The 19,075-nt window shown below is 48.7% G+C and overlaps 1 protein-coding gene across 4 annotated transcripts in view; it reads left to right on the forward strand.

Annotated features, from left to right (window-relative positions):
* The first annotated feature begins 729 nt into the window (after positions 1 to 729).
* Positions 730 to 19,075, forward strand: part of LOC111749385 (granulocyte-macrophage colony-stimulating factor receptor subunit alpha-like) — a 60,249-nt gene continuing 41,903 nt past the window's right edge. For 2 of the 4 annotated variants that reach the window (XM_064277872.1, XM_064277873.1), the window contains exon 1: positions 733 to 1,258. The gene's annotated coding sequence lies outside the window, so the exon portion shown is untranslated. Of the gene's footprint in view, positions 1,259 to 19,075 lie in introns of all 4 variants that reach the window. The other 2 variants (XM_064277871.1, XM_064277870.1) reach the window with 2 other exon arrangements.

Raw genomic sequence — 19,075 nt, forward strand, 5'->3', positions numbered from 1 at the left:
GGGGCAGTGGCTGGGAACTGAACTCGGGTCTCCCTCATGGGAGGTGAGAATTCTACCACGGAAGCATCACTGCCCCTCCGTGGGAGGAGAAACCCAGTGAGATGGTTGTCACCAGTGTGGAGAGACTTGGAATGTAATGACCCAGTTTTGATGTGGAACTATTTCCTGGGCTCTCCTGCTGGTCCCCTCTGTCCATGGGGAAACAGAACAACATGCTTTCCCTGAAAACCAAAAAAAAAAAAGAAAACACACATTGCCTTAGACTCAATTCCCACACATAGCAACTCTACAGGACAGAATAGAGCTGCCGTATAGGGTTTCCAAGGAGCGGCTGGTGAATTCAAACTGCCGACCTTTTGGTTAGCAGCCATAGCTCTCAACCACGACGCCACCAGGCTTTCCTCGCCCTGAAAAGGACCCTTTAAATTAAGGGTTTGTGAGCTCATCTTCAAAGTGAGCTGCGTCCCAGCTCGGATGAACCTGGAGAACCCGGACCAGAACCAGGCACCACCTCTAGGTGAGCCTAGATGGATAATGCGGTTGGTTGCTAAACGGAAAGTTGGAGGTTTGAGTCCACCCAAAAGGTCAGCGGTTTGAATCCACCAGCTGCTTCTTGGAATCCTATGGGGCAGTTCTACTCTGTTTTGTAGGCTGGCTATGAGTCAGAGCTGACTTGATGGCAATTGTTTTGGTGGGTTTTTTTTTTTTTTGTATGTGGTACAAACAGTTACTGTCCTTACCTGATCACCAAAAGGCTGGAGGTTTGAGTTCAACCAGCAGAGCCTAGGAAGAAAGATCTGACAACCTACTTCCAAAAAAATCTACCACTGAAAATCCTATGGAGCACAGTTCTACTCGGACACACGTGGGGTGGCCACGAGTGGGATCGACTAGATGGCAACCAGATTTGGTTTAGAGAGTAGGTGGGAGAGTGACAGAGACATCCTGCTGCTTAAAGAGGAAGTTGAGGATTTCGCCAGAAGATAGAGGAGCGACCAGCCGGAGAGGGACAGCTCGTGGGTGAAAACACTTCCTGTGAGCTGAGATGATAACGCTGTCTGGGCCACATGTGGAGAAGGAAGAGGCACTTGATAAAATTATGTTTCTGCAAGTGCTGACCCAGGGCAGGATGCTTTCAGAAAGGAGAAGACATTTTCAGTAAGACAATTTCCATTGCTCAGCCCCCACCAGTCAGCTGGACAGCGCCCTGGAGCAACACCAGTCCCTGGAGGTAAAGCGCCGCAGAAGTAGCCCCCAAGTAAGTCACGCTTCTAGGGATTGTGTTGTTGTGAGCTGTCATTGCGCTGGACCCCGGACTCAAGGCGACCCCATGCTTAACAGAACGAAACGCTGCCCAGCCCTTCACCAACCCCGTGATGGGTTATGGACCTGACCATTGTGGGTTTTCATTGGCTGAGTAGCTGACATAGATTGCCAGGCCTTTCTTCCTAGTCCCTCTCAGTCTGGAAACTCTGCTGAAACCTGTTCAGCGTCACGGCAACAGGCAAGCCTCCATGGACAGACAGGTGGTGGCTGTGCCTGACGTATATCGGCCGGGAATGGAACCCGGGTCTCCCGCGTGGGAGCTGAGAGTCCTACCGCGGTGGCCCGATTCCATTGTGGCCGTAACAAAGTAATGGAGGAAAAAACCGTGGCAGCTTCATCTGTTGCAGGAAGGAAGGGGAGCAAAAGGGTGGGCCTTTAACCGAAAAGCTGCAGTAGGGTCAGGGAAGAGAACAGAGGGGCTTTGGAGGGATCTGTGTCTCGTAGGTTTGTAGACTGAGAAGCCAATGTGGCGGGAGCAAGCGATGTTGAGCTGGGGGTCTGTCTCACCTTACCCACTCACCTGTGTCTGAAATATTTTTAAAGTTTGTCCTGTCTGCTTAGGCAAATGCTTTCAAAATACGAGCCCAGAGTCCTCAGGTGGGAAAAAAAAGCAGAGGGTCAAACCAGAAGGGGCAGTGAACGTCCCCCGGCAGCCAACTTCTGCTCAAGTGCTGCTGTTTGACACCTGTCCAGTGTATCTACCTTCTGCTCGTGTTGTGTTTTGCACCTGCCCAGGTGTATCCACCTGCTGTCAGGTGTTACCTTTTGCACCTGCCCAGCCCCTTCCTGTCCCTCCCTAGAGGGTTCAAGATAGGGCAGAGTGGCCATTCTCAGATGCCCCTCTGAGGTCTTGTTAAAAAGGGCAGATTGTGCTCCTGTAGGTCTGGGGTGAGGGACACACTGGTTTCCCACCAGCTCCCAGGTGAGGGCCTGGCAAGGTGGCACAGGAGACTGAAGATGGCTTAACTGGGGCAGGAGCGAGGAAGACAGAAAGATCTCCTGAGGAAACAGTCCCAGGGCAGGTGTTGGCCAGGGGCTGGGATGGAGCAGAACTTAACCTTACGGAACTCTGTCCTGAGCAGGGACCACCAAGTCTCCAGCCAGCAGGGTTGGGCAAGTCCTCAAAATAGCACCTGATTCTGATTGGCAGCTCAGGTGATTGCACCTGTGACCTCGAAGAGTTTAGCAGGAAGGCGAAGGTGAGCGCTAGGTCAAAGGCAAGGGGCACTGGCTCAGTGGTAGATTTCTCACCTTTCATGTAGGAGATCTACCCAGTGAATCACAGAAGACCTGATGATATGCTTCCAAAAAGATTACAGCCTAGAAAACCCTATGGGGTACTTCTATTTTATCATATGGGGGCACGAGTCGAAATCAACTCAACAACTTCCAGCAACAATGTGTTATATGTTACTTCCTCTACCCTCCACCCTCCATCTTGTCTCTATCCTCAGTCTTGTATCCACCCTCCATCTTGTCCCCACCATCCTTCTTAGATCCACCCTCCATCTTGTACCTACCCTCCATCCTCCCTTTTGTCTCCACCATCCATCTTGTATTCAAAATCCATCTTGTCTCCACCCTCCATCTTGTATTCAACATCCACCTTGTCTCCACTCTTCATCTTGTCTCCACCCTCCATCTTGTATTCAACATCCATCTTGTCTCCATCCTCCATCTTGTATCCACCCTCCATTTTGTCTCCACCCTCCGTCCTGTATCCTTTCTCCATCTTGTATCCACTCTCCACCCTGTATCCACCCTCCCTTTGTCTCCACCCTCCATCTTGTATTCACCCTCCATATTGTATCCACCTCCATCTGGTATCCATCCACCATCTTCTATTCATCCTCCATCTTGTATCCACCCACCATCTTGTACGCATACACCATGTTGTATCCAATCACCATCTTACATCTACCCTCCATCTTGCATCCACCCACCATCTTTTATCCACTCACCATCTTCTATCCATCTTCCATCTTGTCTCCACCCTCTATCTTGTCTCCACCCTCTATCTTGTCTCCACCCTCCATCTTGTCTCCATTCTCCATCTTGTCTGTACCCGCCATCTTTTCCCCACCATACTTCTTAGATCCACCCTCCATCTTGTACCTACCTTCCATCCTCCCTTTTGTCTCCACCCTCCAACTTGTCTCCATCCACCATCTTTTCTCCACCCTCCATATTGTATCCACTCTCCATCTTGTCTCTACCCTCCATATTGTTTTCATACTGCAGCTCACTGGGATGGAAAAATTCTATCCCACTACAAAATTACTGGAATCCCTGGGTGGTGACAAGATTAATGTGCTCAGGTGCTAACCAAAATGTTAGAAGTTCAAATCTACCCAGAGGTTCCTTGGAAGAAAATCCTGCTGAACTAAAAGATAAGCCACTGACAACCCTATGAAGCACAGTTCTACTCCGACGCACTTGGGGTTGCCATGAGTCAGAGATGGCTCTACCAGTTTTGTTTTATTTTGATGTTTGTACTCAATTTGGGATTTAAGAAAAGTAGTCTTTGTGCAAAGGGGCAGTGGTGGCTCAATGGTAGAATCCTCAACTTCCATGCCAGAGATGCAGGTTCGATTCCCGGCCAATGCACCTCATGTACGGCCCCCACCTGTCTGTCCATGGAAGCTTGTGTGTTGACGTGATGCTGAGCAGGTTTCAATGGAGCTTCCAGGCTAAGGTGGACTAGGCAGAAAAGCCTGGGAGTCTACTTCCAAAAGTAAGCCAGTGAAAGCCCTGTGGGTTGCAGCTGTCTGATCCACAACCAGTAATGCGGATGGTGTAGGACTGAGCAGCATTTTGTTCTGTTGTGCATGGGGTCACAATGAGTCAGGGCTGACTGTATGGCAGCTAACGACAACAAGGGCCCTTATGCGGCAGTGGTGATTCAGTGGTTGACTTAGTCACCTAGTGCTGCTATACCAGGGATACCACGTGTGGATGGTGTCCTAGTCACCTAGTGCTGCTATAACGGAAATACCACACGTGGATGGTGTCTTAGTCACCTACTGCTGCTATGACAGGGATAACACGTGGATGGTGTCCTAGTCACCTACTGCTGCTATAAGGAACACCACAGGTGGATGGTGTATCTTAGTCACCTAATACTGCTATAACACGGATACCATGTCTGGATGGTGTCTTAGTCACCTAGTGCTGCTGTAACAGAAATACCACAGTGGTGGTGTCTCAGTCACCTAGTGTTGCTGTAACAGAAATACCACAGTGGAGGGTGTCTCAGTCACCTAGTGCTGCTATAACAGAAATACCACAGTGGATGGTGTCTCAAGTCACCTAGTGCTGCTGTAACAGAAATACCACAGTGGAGGGTGCCTCAGTCACCTAGTGCTGCTATAACAGAAATACCACAGTGGATGGTGTCTCAGTCACCTAGTGCTGCTGTAACAGAAATACCACAGTGGATGGTGTCTTAGTCACCTAGTGCTGCTGTAAAAGAAATACCACAGTGGATGGTGTCTCAGTCACCTAGTGCTGCTGTAACAGAAATACCACAGTGCATGGTGTCTCAGTCACCTAGTGCTGCTGTAACAGAAATACCACAGTGGATGGTGTCTTAGTCACCTAGTGCTGCTGTAACAGAAATACCACAGTGGATGGTGTCTCAGTCACCTAGTGCTGCTGTAACAGAAATACCACAGTGGATGGTGTCTTAGTCACCTAGTGCTGCTGTAACAGAAATACCACAGTGGATGGTGTCTCACTCACCTAGTGCTGCCGTAACAGAAATACCACAGTGCATGGTGTCTCACTCACCTAGTGCTGCCGTAATAGAAATACCACAGTGGATGGTGTCTCACTCACCTAGTGCTGCCGTAACAGAAATACCACAGTGGATGGTGTCTCAGTCACCTAGTGCTGCTATAACAGAAATACCACAGCGGATGGTGTCTCAGTCACCTAGTGCTGCTGTAACAGAAATACCACAGCAGATGGTGTCTCACTCACCTAGTGCTGCCGTAACAGAAATACCACAGTGGAGGGTGTCTCAGTCACCTAGTGCTGCTGTAACAGAAATACCACAGTGGATGGTGTCTCAGTCACCTAGTGCTGCTGTAACAGAAATACCACAGCGGATGGTGTCTCAGTCACCTAGTGCTGCTGTAACAGAAATACCACAGCAGATGGTGTCTCAGTCACCTAGTGCTGCTGTAACAGAACTACCACAGCGGATGGTGTCTCACTCACCTAGCGCTGCTGTAACAGAAATACCACAGTGGATGGTGTCCCACTCACCTAGTGCTGCTGTAACAGAAATACCACAGTGGATGGTGTCTCAGTCACCTAGTGCTGCCGTAACAGAAATACCACAGTGGATGGTGTCTCAGTCACCTAGTGCTGCTATAACAGAAATACCACAGTGGTGGTGTCTCAGTCACCTAGTGCTGCTGTAACAGAAATACCACACTGGATGGTGTCTCAGTCACCTAGTGCTGCCGTAACAGAAATACCACAGTGCATGGTGTCATAGTCACCTAGTGCTGCTGTGACAGAAATACCACAGTGGATGGTGTCTCAGTCACCTAGTGCTGCTGTAACAGAAATACCACAGTGCATGGTGTCATAGTCACCTAGTGCTGCTGTGACAGAAATACCACAGTGCATGGTGTCATAGTCACCTAGTGCTGCTGTAACAGAAATACCACAGTGGATGGTGTCTCACTCACCTAGCGCTGCTGTAACAGAAATACCACAGTGGATGGTGTCCCACTCACCTAGTGCTGCTGTAACAGAAATACCACAGTGGATGGTGTCTTAGTCACCTAGTGCTGCTGTAACAGAAATACCACAGTGGATGGTGTCTCAGTCACCTCGTGCTGCTGTAATAGAAATACCACAGTGGATGGTGTCTCAGTCACCTAGTGCTGCTGTAATAGAAATACCACAGTGGATGGTGTCTCAGTCACCTAGTGCTGCCGTAACAGAAATACCACAGTGGATGGTGTCTCAGTCACCTAGTGCTGCTGTAACAGAAATACCACAGTGGATGGTGTCTCAGTCACCTCGTGCTGCTGTAATAGAAATACCACAGTGGATGGTGTCTCAGTCACCTAGTGCTGCCGTAACAGAAATACCACAGTGGATGGTGTCTCAGTCACCTAGTGCTGCTGTAACAGAAATACCACAGTGGATGGTGTCTCAGTCACCTAGTGCTGCTGTAACAGAAATACCACAGTGGATGGTGTCTCAGTCACCTAGTGCTGCTGTAACAGAAATACCACAGTGGATGGTGTCTCAGTCACCTAGTGCTGCTGTAACAGAAATACCACAGTGGATGGTGTCTCAGTCACCTAGTGCTGCCGTAACAGAAATACCACAGTGGATGGTGTCTCAGTTACCTAGTGCTGCTGTAACAGAAATACCAGAGTGGATGGTGTCTCAGTCACCTAGTGCTGCTGTAACAGAAATACCACAGTGGATGGTGTCTCAGTCACCTAGTGCTGCCTTAACAGAAATACCACAGTGGATGGTGTCTCAGTCACCTAGTGCTGCCGTAACAGAAATACCACAGTGGATGGTGTCTCAGTCACCTAGTGCTGCCATAACAGAAATACCACAGTGGATGGTGTCTCAGTCACCTAGTGCTGCCGTAACAGAAATACCACAGTGGATGGTGTCTCAGTCACCTAGTGCTGCTGTAACAGAAATACCACAGTGGATGGTGTCTCAGTCACCTAGTGCTGCCGTAACAGAAATACCACAGTGGATGGTGTCTCAGTCACCTCGTGCTGCTGTAATAGAAATACCACAGTGGATGGTGTCTCAGTCACCTAGTGCTGCCGTAACAGAAATACCACAGTGGATGGTGTCTCAGTCACCTCGTGCTGCTGTAACAGAAATACCACAGTGGATGGTGTCTCAGTCACCTCGTGCTGCTGTAATAGAAATACCACAGTGGATGGTGTCTCAGTCACCTAGTGCTGCCGTAACAGAAATACCACAGTGGATGGTGTCTCAGTCACCTCGTGCTGCTGTAATAGAAATACCACAGTGGATGGTGTCTCAGTCACCTAGTGCTGCTGTAATAGAAATACCACAGTGGATGGTGTCTCAGTCACCTAGTGCTGCCGTAACAGAAATACCACAGTGGATGGTGTCTCAGTCACCTAGTGCTGCTGTAACAGAAATACCACAGTGGATGGTGTCTCAGTCACCTCGTGCTGCTGTAATAGAAATACCACAGTGGATGGTGTCTCAGTCACCTAGTGCTGCCGTAACAGAAATACCACAGTGGATGGTGTCTCAGTCACCTAGTGCTGCTGTAACAGAAATACCACAGTGGATGGTGTCTCAGTCACCTAGTGCTGCTGTAACAGAAATACCACAGTGGATGGTGTCTCAGTCACCTAGTGCTGCTGTAACAGAAATACCACAGTGGATGGTGTCTCAGTCACCTAGTGCTGCTGTAACAGAAATACCACAGTGGATGGTGTCTCAGTCACCTAGTGCTGCTGTAACAGAAATACCACAGTGGATGGTGTCTCAGTCACCTAGTGCTGCTGTAACAGAAATACCACAGTGGATGGTGTCTCAGTCACCTAGTGCTGCTGTAACAGAAATACCACAGTGGATGGTGTCTCAGTCACCTAGTGCTGCCGTAACAGAAATACCACAGTGGATGGTGTCTCAGTCACCTAGTGCTGCCATAACAGAAATACCACAGTGGATGGTGTCTCAGTCACCTAGTGCTGCTGTAACAGAAATACCACAGTGGATGGTGTCTCAGTCACCTAGTGCTGCTGTAACAGAAATACCACAGTGGATGGTGTCTCAGTCACCTCGTGCTGCTGTAACAGAAATACCACAGTGGATGGTGTCTTAGTCACCTAGTGCTGCTATAACAGAAATACCACAGTACATGGTGTCTCAGTCACCTAGTGCTGCTGTAATAGAAATACCACAGTGGATGGTGTCTCAGTCACCTAGTGCTGCTATAACAGAAATACCACAGTGGATGGTGTCTTAGTCACCTAGTGCTGCTATAAGAGAAATACCACAGTGGATGGTGTCTTAGTCACCTAGTGCTGCTGTAACAGAAATACCACAGTGGATGGTGTCTTAGTCACCTGGTGCTGCTGTAACAGAAATACCACAGCGGATGGTGTCTCAGTCACCTAGTGCTGCTATAACAGAAATACCACAGTGGATGGTGTCTTAGTCACCTAGTGCTGCTATAACAGAAATACCACAGTGGATGGTGTCTTAGTCACCTAGTGCTGCCGTAACAGAAATACCACAGTGGATGGTGTCTCAGTCACCTAGTGCTGCTATAACAGAAATACCACAGTGGATGGTGTCTTAGTCACCTAGTGCTGCTGTAACAGAAATACCACAGTGGATGGTGTCTCAGTCACCTAGTGCTGCTATAACAGAAATACCACAGTGGATGGTGTCTCAGTCACCTAGTGCTGCCGTAACAGAAATACCACAGTGGATGGTGTCTCAGTCACCTAGTGCTGCTATAACAGAAATACCACAGTGGATGGTGTCTTAGTCACCTAGTGCTGCTGTAACAGAAATACCACAGCGGATGGTGTCTCAGTCACCTAGTGCTGCTATAACAGAAATACCACAGTGGATGGTGTCTTAGTCACCTAGTGCTGCCGTAACAGAAATACCACAGTGGATGGTGTCTCAGTCACCTAGTGCTGCTATAACAGAAATACCACAGTGGATGGTGTCTTAGTCACCTAGTGCTGCTGTAACAGAAATACCACAGTGGATGGTGTCTTAGTCACCTGGTGCTGCTGTAACAGAAATACCACAGCGGATGGTGTCTCAGTCACCTAGTGCTGCTGTAACAGAAATACCACAGTGGATGGTGTCTCAGTCACCTAGTGCTGCCATAACAGAAATACCACAGTGGATGGTGTCTCAGTCACCTAGTGCTGCTGTAACAGAAATACCACAGCGGATGGTGTCTCAGTCACCTAGTGCTGCTGTAACAGAAATACCACAGCGGATGGTGTCTCAGTCACCTAGTGCTGCTGTAACAGAAATACCACAGTGGATCGTGTCTCAGTCACCTAGTGCTGCTGTAACAGAAATACCACAGTGGATGGTGTCTTAGTCACCTAGTGCTGCTGTAACAGAAATACCACAGCGGATGGTGTCTTAGTCACCTGGTGCTGCTGTAACAGAAATACCACAGCGGATGGTGTCTTAGTCACCTGGTGCTGCTGTAACAGAAATACCACAGTGGATGGTGTCTTAGTCACCTGGTGCTGCTGTAACAGAAATACCACAGTGGATGGTGTCTTAGTCACCTGGTGTTGCTGTAACAGAAATACCACAGTGGATGGTGTCTTAGTCACCTGGTGCTGCTGTAACAGAAATACCACAGTGGATGGTGTCTTAGTCACCTGGTGCTGCTGTAACAGAAATACCACAGTGGATGGTGTCTTAGTCACCTGGTGCTGCTGTAACAGAAATACCACAGTGGATGGTGTCTCAGTCACCTGGTGCTGCTGTAACAGAAATACCACAGCGGATGGTGTCTCAGTCACCTAGTGCTGCTGTAACAGAAATACCACAACGGATGGTGTCTCAGTCACCTAGTGCTGCTGTAACAGAAATACCACAGTGGATGGTGTCTCAGTCACCTAGTGCTGCTGTAACAGAAATACCACAGTGGATCGTGTCTCAGTCACCTAGTGCTGCTATTACAGAAATACCACAGCGGATGGTGTCTCAGTCACCTAGTGCTGCTGTAACAGAAATACCACAGCGGATGGTGTCTCAGTCACCTAGTGCTGCTGTAACAGAAATACCACAGCGGATGGTGTCTCAGTCACCTAGTGCTGCTATAACAGAAATACCAGAGTGGATGGTGTCTCACTCACCTAGTGCTGCCGTAACAGAAATACCACAGTGGATGGTGTCTCAGTCACCTAGTGCTGCTGTAACAGAAATACCACAGTGGATCGTGTCTCAGTCACCTAGTGCTGCTATTACAGAAATACCACAGTGGATGGTGTCTCAGTCACCTAGTGCTGCTGTAACAGAAATACCACAGTGGATGGTGTCTCAGTCACCTAGTGCTGCCATAACAGAAATACCACAGTGGATGGTGTCTCAGTCACCTAGTGCTGCCGTAACAGAAATACCACAGTGGATGGTGTCTCAGTCACCTAGTGCTGCTGTAACAGAACTACCACAGTGGATGGTGTCTTAGTCACCTAGTGCTGCTGTAACAGAAATACCACAGTGGATGGTGTCTCAGTCACCTAGTGCTGCTGTAACAGAAATACCACAGTGGATGGTGTCTCAGTCACCTAGTGCTGCTATAACAGACATACCACAGTGGATGGTGTCTCACTCACCTAGTGCTGCTGTAACAGAAATACCACAGTGGATGGTGTCTCAGTCACCTAGTGCTGCCATAACAGAAATACCACAGTGGATGGTGTCTCAGTCACCTAGTGCTGCTATAACAGAAATACCACAGTGGATGGTGTCTCAGTCACCTAGTGCTGCTGTAACAGAAATACCACAGCGGATGGTGTCTCAGTCACCTAGTGCTGCTGTAACAGAAATACCACAGTGGATGGTGTCTCAGTCACCTAGTGCTGCTGTAACAGAAATACCACAGTGGATCGTGTCTCAGTCACCTAGTGCTGCTACTACAGAAATACCACAGTGGATGGTGTCTCAGTCACCTAGTGCTGCTGTAAGAGAAATACCACAGTGGATGGTGTCTCAGTCACCTAGTGCTGCTATAACAGAAATACCACAGTGGATGGTGTCTTAGTCACCTAGTGCTGCTATAACAGAAATACCACAGTGGATGGTGTCTCAGTCACCTAGTGCTTCCATAACAGAAATACCACAGTGGATGGTGTCTCAGTCACCTAGTGCTGCTGTAACAGAACTACCACAGTGGATGGTGTCTTAGTCACCTAGTGCTGCTGTAACAGAAATACCACAGTGGATGGTGTCTCAGTCACCTAGTGCTGCTGTAACAGAAATACCACAGTGGATGGTGTCTGAGTCACCTAGTGCTGCTATAACAGAAATACCACAGTGGATGGTGTCTCACTCACCTAGTGCTGCTGTAACAGAAATACCACAGTGGATGGTGTCTCAGTCACCTAGTGCTGCTGTAACAGAAATACCACAGCGGATGGTGTCTCAGTCACCTAGTGCTGCTGTAACAGAAATACCACAGTGGATGGTGTCTCAGTCACCTAGTGCTGCCATAACAGAAATACCACAGTGGATGGTGTCTCAGTCACCTAGTGCTGCTATAACAGAAATACCACAGTGGATGGTGTCTCAGTCACCTAGTGCTGCTGTAACAGAAATACCACAGTGGATCGTGTCTCAGTCACCTAGTGCTGCTGTAACAGAAATACCACAGCGGATGGTGTCTCAGTCACCTAGTGCTGCCGTAACAGAAATACCACAGTGGATGGTGTCTCAGTCACCTAGTGCTGCCATAACAGAAATACCACAGTGGATGGTGTCTCAGTCACCTAGTGCTGCTGTAACAGAAATACCACAGTGGATGGTGTCTCAGTCACCTAGTGCTGCTGTGACAGAAATACCACAGTGGATGGTGTCTCAGTCACCTAGTGCTGCTGTAACAGAAATACCACAGTGGATGGTGTCTCAGTCACCTAGTGCTGCTGTAACAGAAATACCACAGTGGATGGTGTCTCAGTCACCTAGTGCTGCTGTAACAGAAATACCACAGTGGATCGTGTCTCAGTCACCTAGTGCTGCTGTAACCGAAATACCACAGTGGATGGTGTCTCAGTCACCTAGTGCTGCTGTAACAGAAATACCACAGTGGATGGTGTCTTAGTCACCTAGTGCTGCTGTAACAGAAATACCACAGTGGATGGTGTCTCAGTCACCTGGTGCTGCTGTAACAGAAATACCACAGTGGATGGTGTCTCAGTCACCTAGTGCTGCTGTAACAGAAATACCACAGTGGATCGTGTCTCAGTCACCTAGTGCTGCTGTAACCGAAATACCACAGTGGATGGTGTCTCAGTCACCTAGTGCTGCTGTAACAGAAATACCACAGTGGATGGTGTCTTAGTCACCTAGTGCTGCCATAACAGAAATACCACAGTGGATGGTGTCTCAGTCACCTGGTGCTGCTGTAACAGAAATACCACAGTGGATGGTGTCTCAGTCACCTAGTGCTGCTGTAACAGAAATACCACAGTGGATGGTGTCTCAGTCACCTAGTGCTGCTGTAACAGAAATACCACAGTGGATGGTGTCTCAGTCACCTAGTGCTGCTGTAACAGAAATACCACAGTGGATGGTGTCTCAGTCACCTAGTGCTGCTGTAACAGAAATACCACAGTGGACGGTGTCTCAGTCACCTAGTGCTGCTGTAACAGAAATACCACAGTGGATGGTGTCTCAGTCACCTAGTGCTGCTGTAACAGAAATACCACAGCGGATGGTGTCTCAGTCACCTAGGCCTGCTATAACAGAAATACCAGAGTGGATGGTGTCTCACTCACCTAGTGCTGCCGTAACAGAAATACCACAGTGGATGGTGTCTCAGTCACCTAGTGCTGCCATAACAGAAATACCACAGTGGATGGTGTCTCAGTCACCTAGTGCTGCTGTAACAGAAATACCACAGTGGACGGTGTCTCAGTCACCTAGTGCTGCTGTAACAGAACTACCACAAGTGGACGGTGTCTCAGTCACCTAGTGCTGCTGTAACAGAAATACCACAGCGGATGGTGTCTCAGTCACCTAGTGCTGCCGTAACAGAAATACCACAGCGGATGGTGTCTCAGTCACCTAGTGCTGCCGTAACAGAAATACCACAGTGGATGGTGTCTCAGTCACCTAGTGCTGCTGTAACAGAAATACCACAGTGGATGGTGTCTCAGTCACCTAGTGCTGCTGTAACAGAAATACCACAGTGGATGGTGTCTCAGTCACCTAGTGCTGCCGTAACAGAAATACCACAGTGGATGGTGTCTCAGTCACCTAGTGCTGCTGTAACAGAAACACCACAGTGGATGGTGTCTTAGTCACCTAGTGCTGCCATAACAGAAATACCACAGTGGATGGTGTCTCAGTCACCTAGTGCTGCTGTAACAGAACTACCACAAGTGGATGGTGTCTCAGTCACCTAGTGCTGCTGTAACAGAAATACTACAGCGGATGGTGTCTCAGTCACCTAGTGCTGCTATAACAGAAATACCACAGTGGATGGTGTCTCAGTCACCTAGTGCTGCTGTAACAGAAATACCACAGTGGATGGTGTCTCAGTCACCTAGTGCTGCCGTAACAGAAATACCACAGTGGATGGTGTCTCAGTCACCTAGTGCTGCTGTAACAGAAACACCACAGTGGATGGTGTCTCAGTCACCTAGTGCTGCCGTAACAGAAATACCACAGTGGATGGTGTCTCAGTCACCTAGTGCTGCCGTAACAGAAATACCACAGTGGATGGTGTCTCAGTCACCTAGTGCTGCTGTAACAGAAATACCACAGTGGATGGTGTCTCAGTCACCTAGTGCTGCTGTAACAGAAATACCACAGTGGATGGTGTCTCAGTCACCTAGTGCTGCTGTAACAGAAATACCACAGTGGATGGTGTCTCAGTCACCTAGTGCTGCTGTAACAGAAATACCACAGTGGATGGTGTCTCAGTCACCTAGTGCTGCTGTAACAGAAATACCACAGTGGATGGTGTCTCAGTCACCTAGTGCTGCTGTAACAGAAATACCACAGCGGATGGTGTCTCAGTCACCTAGTGCTGCCGTAACAGAAATACCACAGTGGATGGTGTCTCAGTCACCTAGTGCTGCTGTAACAGAAATACCACAGCGGATCGTGTCTCAGTCACCTAGTGCTGCCGTAACAGAAATACCACAGTGGATGGTGTCTCAGTCACCTAGTGCTGCCGTAACAGAAATACCACAGTGGATGGTGTCTCAGTCACCTAGTGCTGCTGTAACAGAAATACCACAGTGGATGGTGTCTCAGTCACCTAGTGCTGCTGTAACAGAAATACCACAGTGGATGGTGTCTCAGTCACCTAGTGCTGGTGTAACAGAAATACCACAGTGGATGGTGTCTCAGTCACCTAGTGCTGCTGTAACAGAAATACCACAGTGGATGGTGTCTCAGTAACCTAGTGCTGCTGTAACAGAAATACCACAGTGGATGGTGTCTCAGTCACCTAGTGCTGCTGTAACAGAAATACCACAGTGGATGGTGTCTCAGTCACCTAGTGCTGCTGTGACAGAAATACCACAGTGGATGGTGTCTCAGTCACCTAGTGCTGCTGTAACAGAAATACCACAGTGGATGGTGTCTCAGTCACCTAGTGCTGCTGTAACAGAAATACCACAGTGGATGGTGTCTCAGTCACCTAGTGCTGCTGTAACAGAAATACCACAGTGGATCGTGTCTCAGTCACCTAGTGCTGCTGTAACAGAAATACCACAGTGGATGGTGTCTCAGTCACCTAGTGCTGCTGTAACAGAAATACCACAGTGGATGGTGTCTTAGTCACCTAGTGCTGCTGTAACAGAAATACCACAGTGGATGGTGTCTCAGTCACCTGATGCTGCTGTAACAGAAATACCACAGTGGATGGTGTCTCAGTCACCTAGTGCTGCTGTAACAGAAATACCACAGTGGATCGTGTCTCAGTCACCTAGTGCTGCTGTAACCGAAATACCACAGTGGATGGTGTCTCAGTCACCTAGTGCTGCTGTAACAGAAATACCACAGTGGATGGTGTCTTAGTCACCTAGTGCTGCCATAACAGAAATACCACAGTGGATGGTGTCTCAGTCACCTGGTGCTGCTGTAACAGAAATACCACAGTGGATGGTGTCTCAGTCACCTAGTGCTGCTGTAACAGAAATACCACAGCGGATGGTGTCTCAGTCACCTAGTGCTGCCGTAACAGAAATACCACAGTGGATGGTGTCTCAGTCACCTAGTGCTGCTGTAACAGAAATACCACAGTGGATGGTGTCTCAGTCACCTAGTGCTGCTGTAACAGAAATACCACAGTGGACGGTGTCTCAGTCACCTAGTGCTGCTGTAACAGAAATACCACAGTGGATGGTGTCTCAGTCACCTAGTGCTGCTGTAACAGAAATACCACAGCGGATGGTGTCTCAGTCACCTAGGCCTGCTATAAGAGAAATACCAGAGTGGATGGTGTCTCACTCACCTAGTGCTGCCGTAACAGAAATACCACAGTGGATGTTGTCTCAGTCACCTAGTGCTGCCATAACAGAAATACCACAGTGGATGGTGTCTCAGTCACCTAGTGCTGCTGTAACAGAAATACCACAGTGGACGGTGTCTCAGTCACCTAGTGCTGCTGTAACAGAACTACCACAAGTGGACGGTGTCTCAGTCACCTAGTGCTGCTGTAACAGAAATACCACAGCGGATGGTGTCTCAGTCACCTAGTGCTGCCGTAACAGAAATACCACAGTGGATGGTGTCTCAGTCACCTAGTGCTGCTGTAACAGAAATACCACAGTGGATGGTGTCTCAGTCACCTAGTGCTGCTGTAACAGAAATACCACAGTGGATGGTGTCTCAGTCACCTAGTGCTGCCGTAACAGAAATACCACAGTGGATGGTGTCTCAGTCACCTAGTGCTGCTGTAACAGAAACACCACAGTGGATGGTGTCTTAGTCACCTAGTGCTGCCATAACAGAAATACCACAGTGGATGGTGTCTCAGTCACCTAGTGCTGCTGTAACAGAACTACCACAAGTGGATGGTGTCTCAGTCACCTAGTGCTGCTGTAACAGAAATACCACAGCGGATGGTGTCTCAGTCACCTAGTGCTGCTGTAACAGAAATACCACAGTGGATGGTGTCTCAGTCACCTAGTGCTGCTGTAACAGAAATACCACAGTGGATCGTGTCTCAGTCACCTAGTGCTGCTACTACAGAAATACCACAGTGGATGGTGTCTCAGTCACCTAGTGCTGCTGTAAGAGAAATACCACAGTGGATGGTGTCTCAGTCACCTAGTGCTGCTGTAACAGAAATACCACAGTGGATGGTGTCTCAGTCACCTAGTGCTGCTATAACAGAAATACCACAGTGGATGGTGTCTTAGTCACCTAGTGCTGCTATAACAGAAATACCACAGTGGATGGTGTCTCAGTCACCTAGTGCTTCCATAACAGAAATACCACAGTGGATGGTGTCTCAGTCACCTAGTGCTGCTGTAACAGAACTACCACAGTGGATGGTGTCTTAGTCACCTAGTGCTGCTGTAACAGAAATACCACAGTGGATGGTGTCTCAGTCACCTAGTGCTGCTGTAACAGAAATACCACAGTGGATGGTGTCTGAGTCACCTAGTGCTGCTATAACAGAAATACCACAGTGGATGGTGTCTCACTCACCTAGTGCTGCTGTAACAGAAATACCACAGTGGATGGTGTCTCAGTCACCTAGTGCTGCTGTAACAGAAATACCACAGCGGATGGTGTCTCAGTCACCTAGTGCTGCTGTAACAGAAATACCACAGTGGATGGTGTCTCAGTCACCTAGTGCTGCCATAACAGAAATACCACAGTGGATGGTGTCTCAGTCACCTAGTGCTGCTATAACAGAAATACCACAGTGGATGGTGTCTCAGTCACCTAGTGCTGCTGTAACAGAAATACCACAGTGGATCGTGTCTCAGTCACCTAGTGCTGCTGTAACAGAAATACCACAGCGGATGGTGTCTCAGTCACCTAGTGCTGCTGTAACAGAAATACCACAGTGGATGGTGTCTCAGTCACCTAGTGCTGCCATAACAGAAATACCACAGTGGATGGTGTCTCAGTCACCTAGTGCTGCTGTAACAGAAATACCACAGTGGATGGTGTCTCAGTCACCTAGTGCTGCTGTGACAGAAATACCACAGTGGATGGTGTCTCAGTCACCTAGTGCTGCTGTAACAGAAATACCACAGTGGATGGTGTCTCAGTCACCTAGTGCTGCTGTAACAGAAATACCACAGTGGATGGTGTCTCAGTCACCTAGTGCTGCTGTAACAGAAATACCACAGTGGATCGTGTCTCAGTCACCTAGTGCTGCTGTAACCGAAATACCACAGTGGATGGTGTCTCAGTCACCTAGTGCTGCTGTAACAGAAATACCACAGTGGATGGTGTCTTAGTCACCTAGTGCTGCTGTAACAGAAATACCACAGTGGATGGTGTCTCAGTCACCTGGTGCTGCTGTAACAGAAATACCACAGTGGATGGTGTCTCAGTCACCTAGTGCTGCTGTAACAGAAATACCACAGTGGATCGTGTCTCAGTCACCTAGTGCTGCTGTAACCGAAATACCACAGTGGATGGTGTCTCAGTCACCTAGTGCTGCTGTAACAGAAATACCACAGTGGATGGTGTCTTAGTCACCTAGTGCTGCCATAACAGAAATACCACAGTGGATGGTGTCTCAGTCACCTGGTGCTGCTGTAACAGAAATACCACAGTGGATGGTGTCTCAGTCACCTAGTGCTGCTGTAACAGAAATACCACAGTGGATGGTGTCTCAGTCACCTAGTGCTGCTGTAACAGAAATACCACAGTGGATGGTGTCTCAGTCACCTAGTGCTGCTGTAACAGAAATACCACAGTGGATGGTGTCTCAGTCACCTAGTGCTGCTGTAACAGAAATACCACAGTGGACGGTGTCTCAGTCACCTAGTGCTGCTGTAACAGAAATACCACAGTGGATGGTGTCTCAGTCACCTAGTGCTGCTGTAACAGAAATACCACAGCGGATGGTGTCTCAGTCACCTAGGCCTGCTATAACAGAAATACCAGAGTGGATGGTGTCTCACTCACCTAGTGCTGCCGTAACAGAAATACCACAGTGGATGGTGTCTCAGTCACCTAGTGCTGCCATAACAGAAATACCACAGTGGATGGTGTCTCAGTCACCTAGTGCTGCTGTAACAGAAATACCACAGTGGACGGTGTCTCAGTCACCTAGTGCTGCTGTAACAGAACTACCACAAGTGGACGGTGTCTCAGTCACCTAGTGCTGCTGTAACAGAAATACCACAGCGGATGGTGTCTCAGTCACCTAGTGCTGCCGTAACAGAAATACCACAGCGGATGGTGTCTCAGTCACCTAGTGCTGCCGTAACAGAAATACCACAGTGGATGGTGTCTCAGTCACCTAGTGCTGCTGTAACAGAAATACCACAGTGGATGGTGTCTCAGTCACCTAGTGCTGCTGTAACAGAAATACCACAGTGGATGGTGTCTCAGTCACCTAGTGCTGCCGTAACAGAAATACCACAGTGGATGGTGTCTCAGTCACCTAGTGCTGCTGTAACAGAAACACCACAGTGGATGGTGTCTTAGTCACCTAGTGCTGCCATAACAGAAATACCACAGTGGATGGTGTCTCAGTCACCTAGTGCTGCTGTAACAGAACTACCACAAGTGGATGGTGTCTCAGTCACCTAGTGCTGCTGTAACAGAAATACTACAGCGGATGGTGTCTCAGTCACCTAGTGCTGCTATAACAGAAATACCACAGTGGATGGTGTCTCAGTCACCTAGTGCTGCTGTAACAGAAATACCACAGTGGATGGTGTCTCAGTCACCTAGTGCTGCCGTAACAGAAATACCACAGTGGATGGTGTCTCAGTCACCTAGTGCTGCTGTAACAGAAACACCACAGTGGATGGTGTCTCAGTCACCTAGTGCTGCCGTAACAGAAATACCACAGTGGATG

The sequence above is a fragment of the Loxodonta africana genome, chromosome X, assembly GCF_030014295.1.
Source record: "Loxodonta africana isolate mLoxAfr1 chromosome X, mLoxAfr1.hap2, whole genome shotgun sequence".
Lineage (NCBI taxonomy): Eukaryota > Metazoa > Chordata > Mammalia > Proboscidea > Elephantidae > Loxodonta > Loxodonta africana.